Source organism: Panthera pardus, unplaced genomic scaffold (genome assembly GCF_024362965.1).
Source record: "Panthera pardus isolate Hobbes unplaced genomic scaffold, ASM2436296v1 HiC_scaffold_17, whole genome shotgun sequence".
Classification (NCBI taxonomy): Eukaryota; Metazoa; Chordata; class Mammalia; order Carnivora; family Felidae; genus Panthera; species Panthera pardus.
In genome coordinates this window covers 93891508-93905843 of record NW_026526732.1, presented here as the reverse complement: position 1 = coordinate 93905843, position 14336 = coordinate 93891508, and the positions used below count along the sequence as shown (strand labels likewise).

At 38.3% G+C, this 14336-nt stretch overlaps 1 long non-coding RNA gene across 1 annotated transcript; it reads left to right on the top strand.

Moving 5' to 3' along the window:
* Nucleotides 1-738: 738 nt before the first annotated feature.
* Nucleotides 739-14081, top strand: LOC109248185 (uncharacterized). The gene is made up of 3 exons (XR_002071950.2): nt 739-835; nt 5024-5145; nt 13895-14081. It is a non-coding gene; the product is annotated as an uncharacterized LOC109248185 (long non-coding RNA).
* The last annotated feature ends 255 nt before the right edge of the window (nt 14082-14336 follow it).

The following is a 14336-nucleotide window of genomic DNA, read 5'->3' as shown; positions in this document are numbered from 1 at the left end:
AAAGGGAAAATGAGCAGGGGTGCCATTTTTTTCACATTCAGCTTAAGTAATGTTCAGAACATTCCCTGGAAGCCATCTTAGGAAAGGAGCCTGACCTGGAAGAAAGGGTCGGGAGCTTAACAATAAGAAGAACCACAACAACAGACCTTTGCATAGCCCTTTATATTTTGTGGGAATTGTGTTTAGTGAGGTAATTAACATACATTCTAAATTCAGTAACTGAACTCATATACAAGGTTATTTGACAAATTATTTCATTGTTCTTCACAGTTTTATAAAAGTCATTATGTTTCTTGGTTTGGAGAAGAAAAAACTGAGACTCAGAGTTTTAGGGACTTGCCAGTGGTTTCTCCCCTAAATAGACCCGCAAGCAGGTCAAAGCCTGATCTGGCTCACTGTCATGCAGATTTCAGTTTAACAGGAAACCCAGTCTGAGCAGCCGCCCCTACCTGGCAGCACAAACTAAAGCCACCCCCACTCAAACGCTCTTTATCTCATCTTTTATGGTCTTGGGCAACACAGCATTCATCCTTCCCATGGCTTACCGCTACATTGTGTTTACTTTCTATTTGCTCCCCCTGGAATATAAACTCTATGAAAGCAGGGTCGGGGTCAGTCTCATTCTACAATCTTTACCTATAAAATGTCCAGCAAGCAGTAGGCCTTCACTCAAGGTTTTTTGCAGAAGTGAACGAAGCCCAAATCCCCAAGCCTGTAGTCTCATCACTGGCAGAGGAAGTTGGCTGAAACCGGGCAGGACAGCGGAGCAATGCATTCCTGCGGTTTCTCCCCCTCCCACTGTTCCAGCTCTGAGATAACTGCTCATTTACAAGAGGTAATGTGGGCAGGGAATGAAAGAAAACAGGAATTAATTGGGGGACTTTATGGGAAACTCTTCCCAACAATGAAAAGTGGTTTTGGATTGAGTAATGCTGGGAAGATTGTAGGGTAACCGAGACGTACGGAGAAAGCAAACGGGATAGAAGCAGTATACCAAAAGGTCATTCGGGACTTATCTGGTTTACACTGAGTTTACGTTAATTCATTAGGTAATTTATTATCAGCTCCTACCTAAAACACACACTTTATCAAAATTTTCACATTAAATATAACATCCTTAGAGTTTCTTTCCCATATTCTATATTCTTCTAGGATTTTTTTTTTTTTTTTTAACGTGTAAGAGTCAGGTGAATCTCCTTTGTGCACATATTGTTTCTGGTTTTTGTTTTGTTTTGTTTTGTTTTGTTTTGTTTTGTTTTGTTTTGTTTTTCTTGCCACATCCAAAGATAAATAAGTTCTGGTTTAGGGCGCCTAGGTGGCTCAGTCAGTTAAGCATCTGACTTCAGCTCAGGTCATGATATCACGGTTAGGGGGTTCAAACCCCACATCAGGCTGTGCTGACAGCTCAGAGCCTGGAGCCTTCTTCGGATTCTGTGTTTCCCTCTCTCTCTGCCCCTCCCTCACTTGTGCTCTCTCCTCCTCTCTCTGTCTCTCTCTCTCTGTCTGTCTCTCTCTCTCTCTGTCTGTCTCTCTCTCTCTCTCTCTCTCAAAAGTAAATATACTTAAAAATAAAATAAAATAAAAAAATAGAGACCTAAAGAGTGAGAAGGAACCAGATGAGCAAAGAGTGGAAAGAATATCTCTCCATGCAGAACAACATTCTTCCTTTCTTCTTTCCAATTTTGTGTTTTGGTAATCAGCGCACATAAAATCCCTTTATGTAGGGATTGTTGATTCCCTGGAACCTTCTTCCTCCTAAAACCAATCATGGTAATGCTATGCCCCTTCACCAGTGATTGGTTTCAGGGCGGGTGTGAAACTATATTCTGGCAAGTGGATATGATAGAAGGCTTCTGTAAGAGTTTTGCTTCTCTTTAAAGCAGAAAACTCGAAAGGAGAGCTTACTGTCACTGCCCCTTCCCTCTTCTTGCCTTCAGTGTAGAAGTGATGCCTGGAGTTGTGGCAGCTATTTTAAGACTATGAAGCAACAAGCAAACATGCTATGTGTCGCTGAATAAAAAAATGCAAACAAGATGTATCCTTGATGAACTTATTGAGTCATTGGACAGCCCTGAAATCTGCTGCCTGCCAGACTTTGTCTCATGTGAGGAAAAAAAAAGCACTATTCTTAAGTAACTTTAGATTTTTCTATTATTTTCAGCTGAAAACATTCCTGATGTAGCAAAGTAGTCGTGTGATCATATTTTAAAGATCTTTTCTTTTTTTTTTTGTGGGGGGGGGGGGGGTAGAGGGAGAGAGAATCCCAATCAGGTTCCATGCTGAGTCCCTGGTTCTATCTCACTGTTAGGGGGATGGGGTGCTCTATCTCATCACTGTGACATTGGGAAGTGAGCCAAAATCAAGAGTCCAATGAAGCTTAACGAATTGAGCCACCCAGGCACTCCTTAAAGAAAGTCATTCTTAAGGAAGATCCTGCTGTTTGAGAGACCTTTTAAGGAAGCTCTCTATACAATATGGAAAATTGACCACTAACTAGACATTACTATAAATTTTCTATGCTGAGTACAGTTCATGTGACAAATTCATAATCACACAGACATCAGATAAAGGGAGATTTATCACTGTAAGATGAGAACAAAGACTTTAGAACGTTTTCTCCTTAGATAGAGGTGTCTTTTGAAGAAGGCTTTTCTGAGAAAAAGCAGAGTTAAGTCTAGGTGGAATTGTCACATCAGACTCCATTCAGTCTTTTCTTTACGCTAACTGGTTACCTGTTAGGGCAATAATTCTCAAAGTCCTTCTGTAATAAAAAGATTATGGTATTTGATATTCTATGGCTCATTCTATTCTATTTTACATAATTTCTGTGAGGATGAAATTCAGATACAGGATACAAATAAGCTTTCATTGCCATTGCCAAAAAAAAGCACATGGAAAACAAAGAAAGGTAATAAAATACATTAAGTCTGTTGATAAAGAGGATTATACCTGATGACCCTTAACAATAATGATACAGATGGAATGTGACAGGCAATCAGGCCTCCACATTTTTTTTAATATGATACATCAAGAGATTCTTCCCTCATAAAATCATCAATGCTGCTGACCATTTCAAAGGGAAAAAGAAATAAATCCTGAACTCTGGATCCTATTAAATCCCATCTGACTAAACTCACTATTCAATTCTCACTTCTAGGAGGCTTTGAGTCAAATCAAGTTCCATTGCTTTGAAATTTTATACCTCTATACCTAATGATACAGAGCTACCTAAAAAAATGTGTGCGGGATTTAAATAAAGAGGAATGAGTGGTAATGAGGAAATCACTCCAGCTAGAATAAGACCTATGCTTTAATCTGTCAATGGCAATCAATCAATCAATGTCAGATATTTTTTAAAACCTATTGTCATCTATTTCATATTTTTGCCATGAGATAATTGTTGAAATGTATTTCCTGGTTTTTGTTCAATATTGCATATCTTTCCACTCTGTTTTTTTCTCTATGAAATTGTTATATTATTAATAAGTATTTTCTAAAAGCTTTTAAAAAATTGTTTAAATAATTAAGTATAAATAATTAAGTATTACTTCTGGCTATAGTCCCATATTACTTATCTTATAGCAATAAATTCAACTTTTCTTTAACCTGCCTAATTGCTAAGGTACACTTTCTGAATGAGTCATAGTCCTATAGATGCAAACAACAGAAATAGGCTCCAGTTGATTTACACAAAGAAAACACTGAAAGATATCAGCCCTCATTATCAGACAGTAAGGCTAAAGAACCAGACCCAAGGTATCCCTATTAGTCCAGGATCTGGGGATGACAGGAATAGTGTCATGGTGGCAAAAATCTAGACTCTCACTCCTGGATTAGATGAATTCCTACCATTTTCTGTCTTTAATCTTCCTCCAAGATTTAAGTTCCAGGCAATAAGTGTTTCATTAACCTATTTTCAATCATATACTCAAATATTGGTTAAGAAACTGTAGGCATCCTGGAGTACAATCCTACCAGGCTAAACTAATAATAATAGTAATAATAATTATAATTATAATTCCTCTAAAAGGAATGTGGTGTCAAGAAGGGGAAATGAGGGGCACCTTGATGGCTCATTCAGTTCAGTGTCTGACTCTTGATTTCGGCCCAGGTCATGATGAGATTAAGCCACATGTTGGAGTCTGTGCTGACAGCTCAGAGCCTGCTTGGGATTCTCTCTCCCTCTCTCTCTGCCCCTCCCTCCCACTCATGCATGTGCACATGCGTGTGCACTTTCTTTCTCTCTCTCTCAAAATAAATAAACAAACATTTAAAAAATAAGAAGGGGAAATGAATGGTTGGCAGTCACAGATTTAAGATGCCCAACACACCATTCTTAACCATTTTCTGTAAACTGCCTTTCCTATTTTCAACTCATGGCTAAATGAAATAATTTTTTGCAGCCATTCTGAAAAATCAGAAAGCTCCTTATCATTTGCTTGATGGCCTCAGTCACTGAAGTACGGGAGGAGCTAAGTGGCTTTTATTCAAGCTGGAGTTCTGATCATGGAAAGCTCTAGGGTTCATGATACAGTCAGTTCACTAATGGAGTTTTCTCCCCATTGCTGAGTGGCGACACAACCAGTTGATTTGATGAAGTGGCTTGTTGTGCATTATGTTGAGTGTGAAAGGTATGAATGATGTCACCCAAAACAATATGATCAGCTATGCTTCATTCCTCTTTCATATCGCCAACTGGCCAGTCGTCACCGTGGACATGGCCTTCCTTCTCTTCTTTGCTGTCCTGTATTAATTCAGAATGTCCAGTTCATCCCACATTTTGATTCCCTCTGTTGCTTCCTTGTTCCTGCTGGTAACTTGCTTTCTCCACTTTGTTAATATCTACTCCTTCTCCTTCCTCTCCTCCTCTTCCTTCTTCTTCTTTAAGTAGGCTCCACACCCAACATAGGGCTTGAACTCATGACCCTGAGATCAAGAGTCACATGCTCTATGGACTGAGCCAGCTATGTGCCCCTTAACTATCTTCTTAGTAAGGAAATCCTGCCATCCTTTATTTTTATAGGGGGAACAGAAAACCTTAGAAAGGAGATGTGTGTGCCAAACACTAAACTCAGGAGAACGCTGGCTGGTTGTTTAACGGTTTCAGACTCATCAAGGAGCAGAATAGGAGAAATACTTTAAAAGGTAATTACATTCTTTGCTTAGGTTTTTGGCAGAGTTGACAGTATTGAGAAATAGTCAAATTCAACCTGTGGAATAGTTTTAAGAAAAAAATAAAAATTTTGATTACATATTGATTTTTCTTAGGATAAGGAGAATGAGGTAGCCTCTTGTTTTGTTGATGAGCCAATTTTCTTATCCAGTCTGTTCATTGATACGATTCTATTGCTGATTGCTAACCCAATTATTTCATAAATGGTTAAGTTAGATTTTCAGAGGAGTATACTTGAAAGTTATCAGAAATAATCTGGACAAGCTTCTCTTCATTTTCTTTCTCAGTTCAAGTGCTAAGAAATAGTCCTAACAATAGTTTGAGGCATCATTAGATATGTATCTTTGTTTGGGCACAGCATGTATGATTTGGTCTGGGAGTCTGAATTGCCCACAAATACTTCACTGAACTTTTCAGAGAGGTTAGCTCCCCTCAAAGCTGAAGCAAAAGTTCATGTCATACTACCTTTATTAGTATCCCTGCAATCCCAGAAAGAGAAAACAGAAGAATGAGGACAGAAAGATGGGAGAGCCAGTCCAAGGATGACCTACCAGGACAACCTTCCAGTTTTGCTTCTTCCAAGACCCTGACAAAGCAGCCAAGCCATTCCCACCGGCCCCAGAGTCCCTGTATACCTACAACTCAGTACACTTTTCTCTCTGCATACTAGTCAATGACCATTTGTACTGCTCATGACACTGCCTACAGGGAGAATTTCCTTTCAAGCCTGTCCTTCCATCCCTGGGTGGGGCTGTAATGAGTAATCTATTTTTCTGCTGGCACTAATGTATGGTGAGAATTCATGTGTAAACTGGCCCTGTCATCTCTTCTTCTCTCACTTGGTCACAGGGGATCACTCCTTCTCTCTCACACCTCATGAGGCCCCAGATGTGAGTTGAGGGAAGTCCATTGTGGCAGGTGCCATGAGAGTTTGAAATACATGGATGTGTAATTTATTTGTGCCTTCTGGGCATGTTCAGGCTGGACCCCAATTTTTCATTTCTATCATAAGTCTGCTGATACAGCTACCAAACTTATCACTCATTGTGTCTGATAATAGCATAACAGCAGTTCTAGTTGTTTAGTCACCTGACGTTCCGTGATCGGGCACACAATTTCGACCAGCATCTAGTAAAACATCCAAAACCAACTTAATACCATTTGAGACCACTGTTGTTATCTCCTCTTCCTGAACCTCCTAAGTTGTATTGGCTGTGCCCACTTCAAAGCCTGATTCTCCAGCCTTTCTCCTAAACAATGAGTACCTGAATCCTTCTAGCAAATTCCTTTTATTTAAATTAAGCAGTCTGCTTTTGTTTCTTGCAACCAAAAATCTCTGATATATGAAAATTGTGTACTGGTCAGGCAGGTTAGGTAGTTATGTAGTGGTTAGTTCCTTTGTTCTGAATTATGTATTTTCACATTAGCATATGTTATCATCATGACATTATTTATTGATCTGCTACAGCAAAACATAAGAAAACTGAGTTCCCATTGTGCCAAAGAGAAAAAGCAACTTGGGTCTCGTGCCTCTACAATAAAGCAAAGTAAAACAACAACACTGTTTACATCTAATTTGATCCTAGGCTTCCTTCTGTGGTTATTTCACATCCAATTCACACAACATTCAATGCTATGCATTTAACTAACCTAAGTGTGAAACTACATATCCACTCCTGAAATTCTGTTAATTTCATATAAAAGAATCAATTACAGGGGCACCTGGGTGGCTCACTCATTTGAGCAACTGACTCTTGATTTCAGCTTAAGTCATTATCTCATGATTCGTGAGTTCAAGCCCCACATTGGGCTCCACCACTGACAATGCAGAGCCTGCTTGGGATTCTCTTTCTCTCTCACTCTCTCTCTCTGCCTCTCCCCTGCTTTTGTGTGTGTGCACTCTATCTCTCTCTCTCTCCCTCTCTCAAAATAAATAAATAAACTTTAAAAAAAAAGAATCAATTACAGGGATTTTTTATGCTTTAGTGAGAATTATATTTTTTGTAGCTACTTAGATTAGGACATTAAAACTGAGAAAATATCAATATCATTCTTAAACTCCTTTTTCCTCAAAACACCTTCTTGTAAACTAGTCAAAGAGATAGCTAGGTTGCTGGAGAACAGAAGTGAGAGGAGCACTTTTCAATGCATTCCTTTGAGGCTTTAAAATTTGCCATTATGTTGGGGCACCTGGCTGGCTCAGTCGGTTAACTCACAGTTTGTGAGTTTGAGCCCCGTATTGGGCTCTGTGCTGACTGCTCAGAGTCTGGAGCCTGCTTCAGATTCTGTGTCTCCCTCTCTTCTGACCCTCTCCCATTCATGCTCTGTCTGTCTCTCTGTCTCAAAAATAAATACACATTAAAAAAATTATAATAAAATAAAAATAAATAAAATTTGGCATTATGTTAACAGATGCCAATTCAAAACATAAAATAAAACCATCAGCTTTCAGAAAAGCAAGTAAATAATCCAATAAACTGTGTTGATGTATCTTTGTATGAAAGAATAATAAATATTTGGTAAAAATTATGTTTTTAGGCAACACTAAATGATAACATTTAGGGATGTACACTGGGTGGTAAAAATACAAACAAAAATAAAGAAATTATTACCATAAAAGTCATTGGGGCAATAAAATTTCAGCAGCAGTAGAGAAGGTTATGTTGAGGTAGAGAGAGGTGGCTGAGAGAGGTGTTTCCTACAAGAGTGCTTACCTTACACTAATTGATTCTTTTATACAGTTTTCTGTATCTGTGTTATATTTCACAATATAAAACATTCTCAAGAAAACTCTTGTTTTTTGAAGGATTTTTTAATGGGTTGGGAAAATGCTCACAATATAAAATTCAGTGGAAAAAGGGCAGGTACACAATTCTGTAGATTCCAGGTATGCACATGCACAGTGGATATTTGCAGAAATAGACATTACAATAACTATACCAAACGTGAATTGTATTTCGTTTTTTTCTTATTTCATATAGCTGCTCTCTTGGCTTAAATGTACAACATCATAATTTGTAAGATAATATTACAGAGATGAGGTGATAAATCTAACTTGCCAGGTAAGCACTGTGTTAACCCTTCTCCTTCTTCAGTGCCCATCAAGGTAGGCATTTAATGGGTTATAATCATAACATTTTAGAGCTAGAGAAAAATCATGAGATCATCTTCTCACATACCTCTATTTCTCAGAGGTAGAAACCAAACAGCAGATAGGCTAACTGAACTTGGCCACGGTCCAAGATTAGGTAGTCTTGGACCTGGGACAGGGCCCAGTTTCTCTCCTCCCTCTCACACTGATGTATGCATTGCATGGAGGGTGAACACAAAGCCTTGCTCTTTAAGAAAAGTTTTACTGACTTTTCCCAGAACGCGAGTATTATGAGAATTATCATTGAGCAATATTACCAATAAAATGTAAATTTGTAATGCAACAGCAAATGCTGAAAATTAACATTGGAGAGATTTTATTTTTGAATTTTTTAAAGAAAGCAAGAACAATAACACATTCTGTGACTTCTAGAAGACCTGCTTGAATTCACTTATCTAACATGGTAATGGTAGCTTGTGACTGCAATAAAGTCCATCATTACTGCTTTTATTGCTATAAAAATGATAAAGCCTACACGGCAACTGCTTTCGATCATGCTTGTTTGGACAGGCTGCTTCTGACTTCCACCTCATTCGTACTTTAGCCCCACTTCTGTGCCATGTAGACCCAAGCAGTTTGCACAAACACCACATGACCTCAACTGTACCTCCCAGAGAGAAGAAAAAAATAAATAAATAAAAGAGACAAACTACTAATAGATAAATAAATAAATAAAAAAGACAAATGCTAATTGTGACTCTTTCACCTATTCTTCATTTTTTAAATTAGTTTTCAAAACGCTTCAAGTTTTAGTTCCTTAATATATAATATTCTAACTTTCCTCCCCACATTTTATTACTTTCTGAGAGATAATCTGTAACCTCTAACCTTCACTGAGCACCTACTACATGCCAGACACCATCCTCAGGGGTAGGAATATAGAAATAAATAAACGTCTCTTCCCTCAAGAAACTCATTATCTAGTGAAGAAGCAGCTACACAAATAAGCTGATGATGGCAACAAGATGTGGGTGGTACTATGTGGAAACCAGGGAATGTTCTGCTGATACTTAACACAAGTGGCTGGCTCCACATTTCTATCCCTCTGTATGACATCTTAGAGCCACAGGATGAAACCAAGTGAAGCCCTACGGGTCCCAATCCCCAGTTCCTGTCAAGCTTATATAAGCAAACAGCTTTTCTGTCTGAATGTAGAAAACAAACACTAAACTATACAAAAAAACACTAAATAAATCCCTCAGATAGAATTTCTAAGACTAGAGTGTAAAAAATATACATGTTTTATCTCTACCTTTCCACGAAGTGGACAGAGAACTAATTCCATAAAGAAGGGGACTGTGGAAGACATTGTAATACACTAACCATCATCCAGGTCATTCCTTATGAACAGATTCTCAATTTTATTTGGGGCAATAACGTGTACAGCCCATAGTACTTTGTAAGATAATTACTATTCCAGACCCTATTTCTGTTAAACATACCAATGTGGCACAGTTCTGCCAATGAGATTTCATGGAAATCTGTCAGGAGGCTTCTGAGACTTTTTCAATGCTTGTAAAAACAGCAATAGGAGAAGAACTTCCTTTTACTACTTCTTTCTGATTTGAAATCAGATGAGATGTTTGGAGCTGTGGCAACCACGGAGCAATGAGGTGGCAAGAATAAAGACAAAAGCCAGCATGCTAAGGACACAGAGAAGAAAGAATCTGTATCCTTGGTAACATTTTAGGGGGGTTGGACTGTGGACTGCCTGCCCTCAATTTCTGTTAGGTAAACATTACATGTGTCTATGAGTTAAGCCATTTTAAAATGTTTATTATGTTACTTGCTGCTGAAAGCATTGCTAATACAGATAAATATCTAATCTCTAACTTTAGTACTGAGAACAGCGGCTGACATGTAGTAAGTGGTCAAAGAATAGTTATTGAAAGGCTAAAGAATGAATGGATTTTAGATCAGGTACCAAGCACCATACCTAAACTTGTGGGTGATAAAGATATTGTACTTATTTTATATTGAATTTCTATCTTGAGTATAATTTCTCTAAAAATAAAATGTGCAATGCAAATTTTGTTTGCCTTACACTGCTTTATCCTTGCTAACAAAAAGCTCAAATTTTTTTATCCTTCAGCACATTATCCAAGGGAGGACAGACCCTTCTTTGGTCCCAGGAAAATCAGTCTTGTTTGATTCAAGCCAATTGTGCTAGTCTCATATCCTTTGCCTATGCCTGGGCATCAGAGACACCTGGAGCCAATGGGGCTGTTGAGTTTGTGCTGAAAAATCAGCTGATAGCCTTATGGGGTTTCCCTTGTGCATAACAGTTGATTTTCTCTTGCTGCTCTTAAGATTCTGTCTTTATCTGGAATCTTTGACATTTTAATTATATGTATCTTGGTGTGGACCTCCTTGGGTTTGGGGTTTTTTGGGGGGTTTCCTTGTTTTTTCTTTTTATAGTATTTCTGCACTACCTGGACCTGGATTTGGTTTACTTCCCCGGGTTAAGGAAGTTTTTAGCTATTATTTCTTCAAATGATTTCTGCTACTTTCTCTCTCTCTTCTCTCTCTCTTCCTTCTGGAACCCCTATAAGGACAATGTTAGTAGACTTGATTTTGTCCCAGAGATCTTTTAATCTATCTTCATTTTCTTAATTCTTTTCTCTTCTCGTTGTTTAGCTTGGTTGCTTTCCAATACCCTGTCTTTCAGGTCACTGGTCCATTCTTCTGCATCTTCTAATCTGCTGTTGATTCCGTCTCATGTATTTTCCATTTTAATTATTGTATTCTTCAACCCTGAGTATCTTTATGATCATTATTTTGAAGCTTTTCTCAGGTAGATTGTTTATCTTCATTTTGTTGAGTTCTTTTTCTGGACTTTTGTTTTGTTCTTTCATTTGGAGCACAGTCTTCTTATTTTGATTGACTTTCTATGTTTGTTTCTATGAATTAAATGGAAAAGCACTTTTTCCTGTCTCAAAGGAATAGCTTTGTTAGGCATTTCCTTGGGTAGACTGCATATTCCTGGCTTTGGCTGGCTAGCTCAAGCTATAGCAGGCACAGGCTAAGGATCACAGGGCACTCTACACAGAGATGCCCTGGCAAGACAGATGAAGCTGAAGCAGGTACAGGCTAGAGCAAGGGGAGATCTCAGGGTATTCCATGCAGAGGGCTCCCTGGCAGGATGACTGAAACTGAAATAGGTGCAGACTGGATGGTCCTGGGGTGCTCCAAAGAGGGTTATCCTAGCAGGACACCTGGAGCTGAGATATAGGGGCATGGGGGTATGAGATACAGAGGGTATAGGGAGACTGGTAGGATAGCTAGAGCTGCAGTGGGCGGGTGATAGGAGGTTGCAGGGCACTCCATACAGAGGGTGCCCTGGTGGAGCTGAAGCAGATGTGGGCTAGGTATGTCTCAGGGTGCTTTGCACCTGTTGCCTTGGCCAGACAACTGGAGCTCCAGGGGTACTGTCCAGAGGTGTTCTGGTATGCACCATGCTAGGACCACCTTAGTGTTATGGCTGGAACTTGGGCAGGTGTGTGGCCCTGGGGCGCCAGCTGGGGTGATATGGGCTAGGGGCCCAGGACTCACTGAAGTGACAGGCTGGCTAGGATGCCCGGGCCCTGGTTCTGTCTATGGTATCAAGGTGGAGAAGTAGCATAAACAATGGTGCTCACCAGTCCCTCTGACTCTCAAGAGCAGTCCTCATGTCCCCCGCCATTTTAGACACTCAAGGGCTGATGAGACCTTTAAATCATGGCTCTTTTTCTGTGCCCCAAGGAAGATGAATCTGCAAAGAGATTCCTCCATTACCATCTTGGACCCAAATTTTGTTTCTTCATACTGAAATGTCTTTTCTGCAAATTGTCACAGCAGTGGAAATGTCACTTTACTTCTAGGTAAACCACTGAATCATTAATCTTGTCCTTAGTCACTCAGTATCCCTAGTATTGTTGTAACTAATTAAGTGAAGAACTTCTGTTGAATAATATTTATAATATAATATAATATAATATAATATAATATAATATAATATAATATATATAATTTATTTTAATAGTATTCTTGAGAAGATTGATCTTAGACACTTGATCTTAGACAAAAGGCCGAGGAGCGATGAGAGAAGTATTGATAAATGTGTAGAGATTCTGTAAAATGTTGAAAAGTTTAAGCAACAAAGTAACATTAAGTTGTGACATTTATAAAACATGGTATTTACCTGTTTGTTGATGTATTCACTCACATGCAGATGCTCTCGCTAGAAAAGCAGAGGGATAGGCAGACATAAGAAAGATTAAAAACCCTCACAAGCTAGGCAGAGACAAGAAGCTGAATAAAACTGGAGCCAAAAAACAAAACAAAACAAAACAAAACAAAACAAAACAAAACAAAAAACTATGAAATTGAAGGAAGGAAGAGAGCCTTAGTTCATAATATGTTGTATGATTTAGATTTTTACTCAAGTGAGATATTAGAGAATCACAGGTTAACCACCTAAATGCGATAATTTTCAAATAACTTAGAAAAAGTATGGTTTGATTTATTCTAAGAATTGCTATCATTAACTTAAAATTTTATCTTTGAAGAATAAATCATAATAATACTGTTTTTTTCATACAGTAAATATTCCTTCTATTTATTCTTATTGATCCTATTGGAAACCTTGTTTTTTATTGCCTTGTTTAAAATCTAAACCATCAATAAGATAGCAAAGCATATTTTAATGACACTTAAACCTTTTGCAACCTTGAACAAGTAGAAGACTGGCAATAAGACTTTAATCTGTCAGCTCGGCAATTTTCTAAACCTGTCACTAAATTCTGTGAATCCACTTACCCAAAAGGTCAGCAGAAGTAAAGTCTTCATTGCACAAGTTGATACCAGTACTATGTCGTTTGCCAAGAACACTTAGTAAAATAAAGAATTCCATTGTTTCAATAGGTTGACCTAGCAACTTAGTCAGAAAGGTGGGTTTTTTTGGTTTTTGGTTTTAAGTCTATGGATTTATTTTGAGAGAGAGAGAGAGAGAGAGAGAGAGAGAGAGAGAGAGAATCCCAAGCAGGCTCCACGCTACCAGCACAGAGCCTCACATGGGACTCAAAACCATGAACTGTGAGATCATGACCTGAGCCAAAATCAAGAGTTGAATGCTTAACCGACTGAGCCACAGGTGCCCCAGAAAGGTTTTCTTTATACTAATTTAGATGAAGAGACAGAATAAAGTCAAATAACTGTGTTAAGGTAGAGGTACTCCAAAGTAGTGCTTAAGGGCTCTGAAGTTTGATAGATCTGGGTTTGAATCTTGGCTGTACCAGCTGTGAGATCTTAGTTTACTTTCTCTATGATTCAGTGTCTCCATTTGTGAGATGGGGATAATAATAGTTCAAATGCAACAGATACTGCTGTCTCTCAATATCCATTCTCCCCTTCTTCCTCAGCAACAGAATCTTAATTTTTTAGCTAGACACATAAATGATTGAAAAAAAAATCTTTTACAACTAGGTGTGGTCTAAGTTCTGGGATATATGTGGAAATGGTATGTGCTACTTCTGGGAAGTGTCTTTAAAGAAAGAGGGTGTGACCTCTTGCACCCTTCCTTTTTCCAACAGCTGGAAAATGATGTGATGGCAGGGCTATAACAGCCTGCTTTGTCCTTGAGGTAGCCTTGTGAATGAAAGCTACGTATGCCAGAAGTATAAAACAAAGATTGAATCCCTGCCACTACGTCATATCATCCCTGGACTGTTTCTGGAATACTGGAACAGGAAAGAGAAATAAACCATCTACTTAAGCCATTGTTTAGTGGTATATAATTCTTCTCTCTCTGTCAACCTTAATCCTAATTGATAATACTACCACAAAGAAAGGTTTTGAGAATTAAATAAGATCATGTGTGAGCTATATAGTAGGTGCCCAATAAATGATGCCTATTATCATTATCATTATTAGTAATATTCAAAGATAATATTATGGACTAAAAACACATAAGAACAAAATATATCTATAAAAAAATACCTTTCAGACCAGTGGCATTAAGGAATTATAAAGACA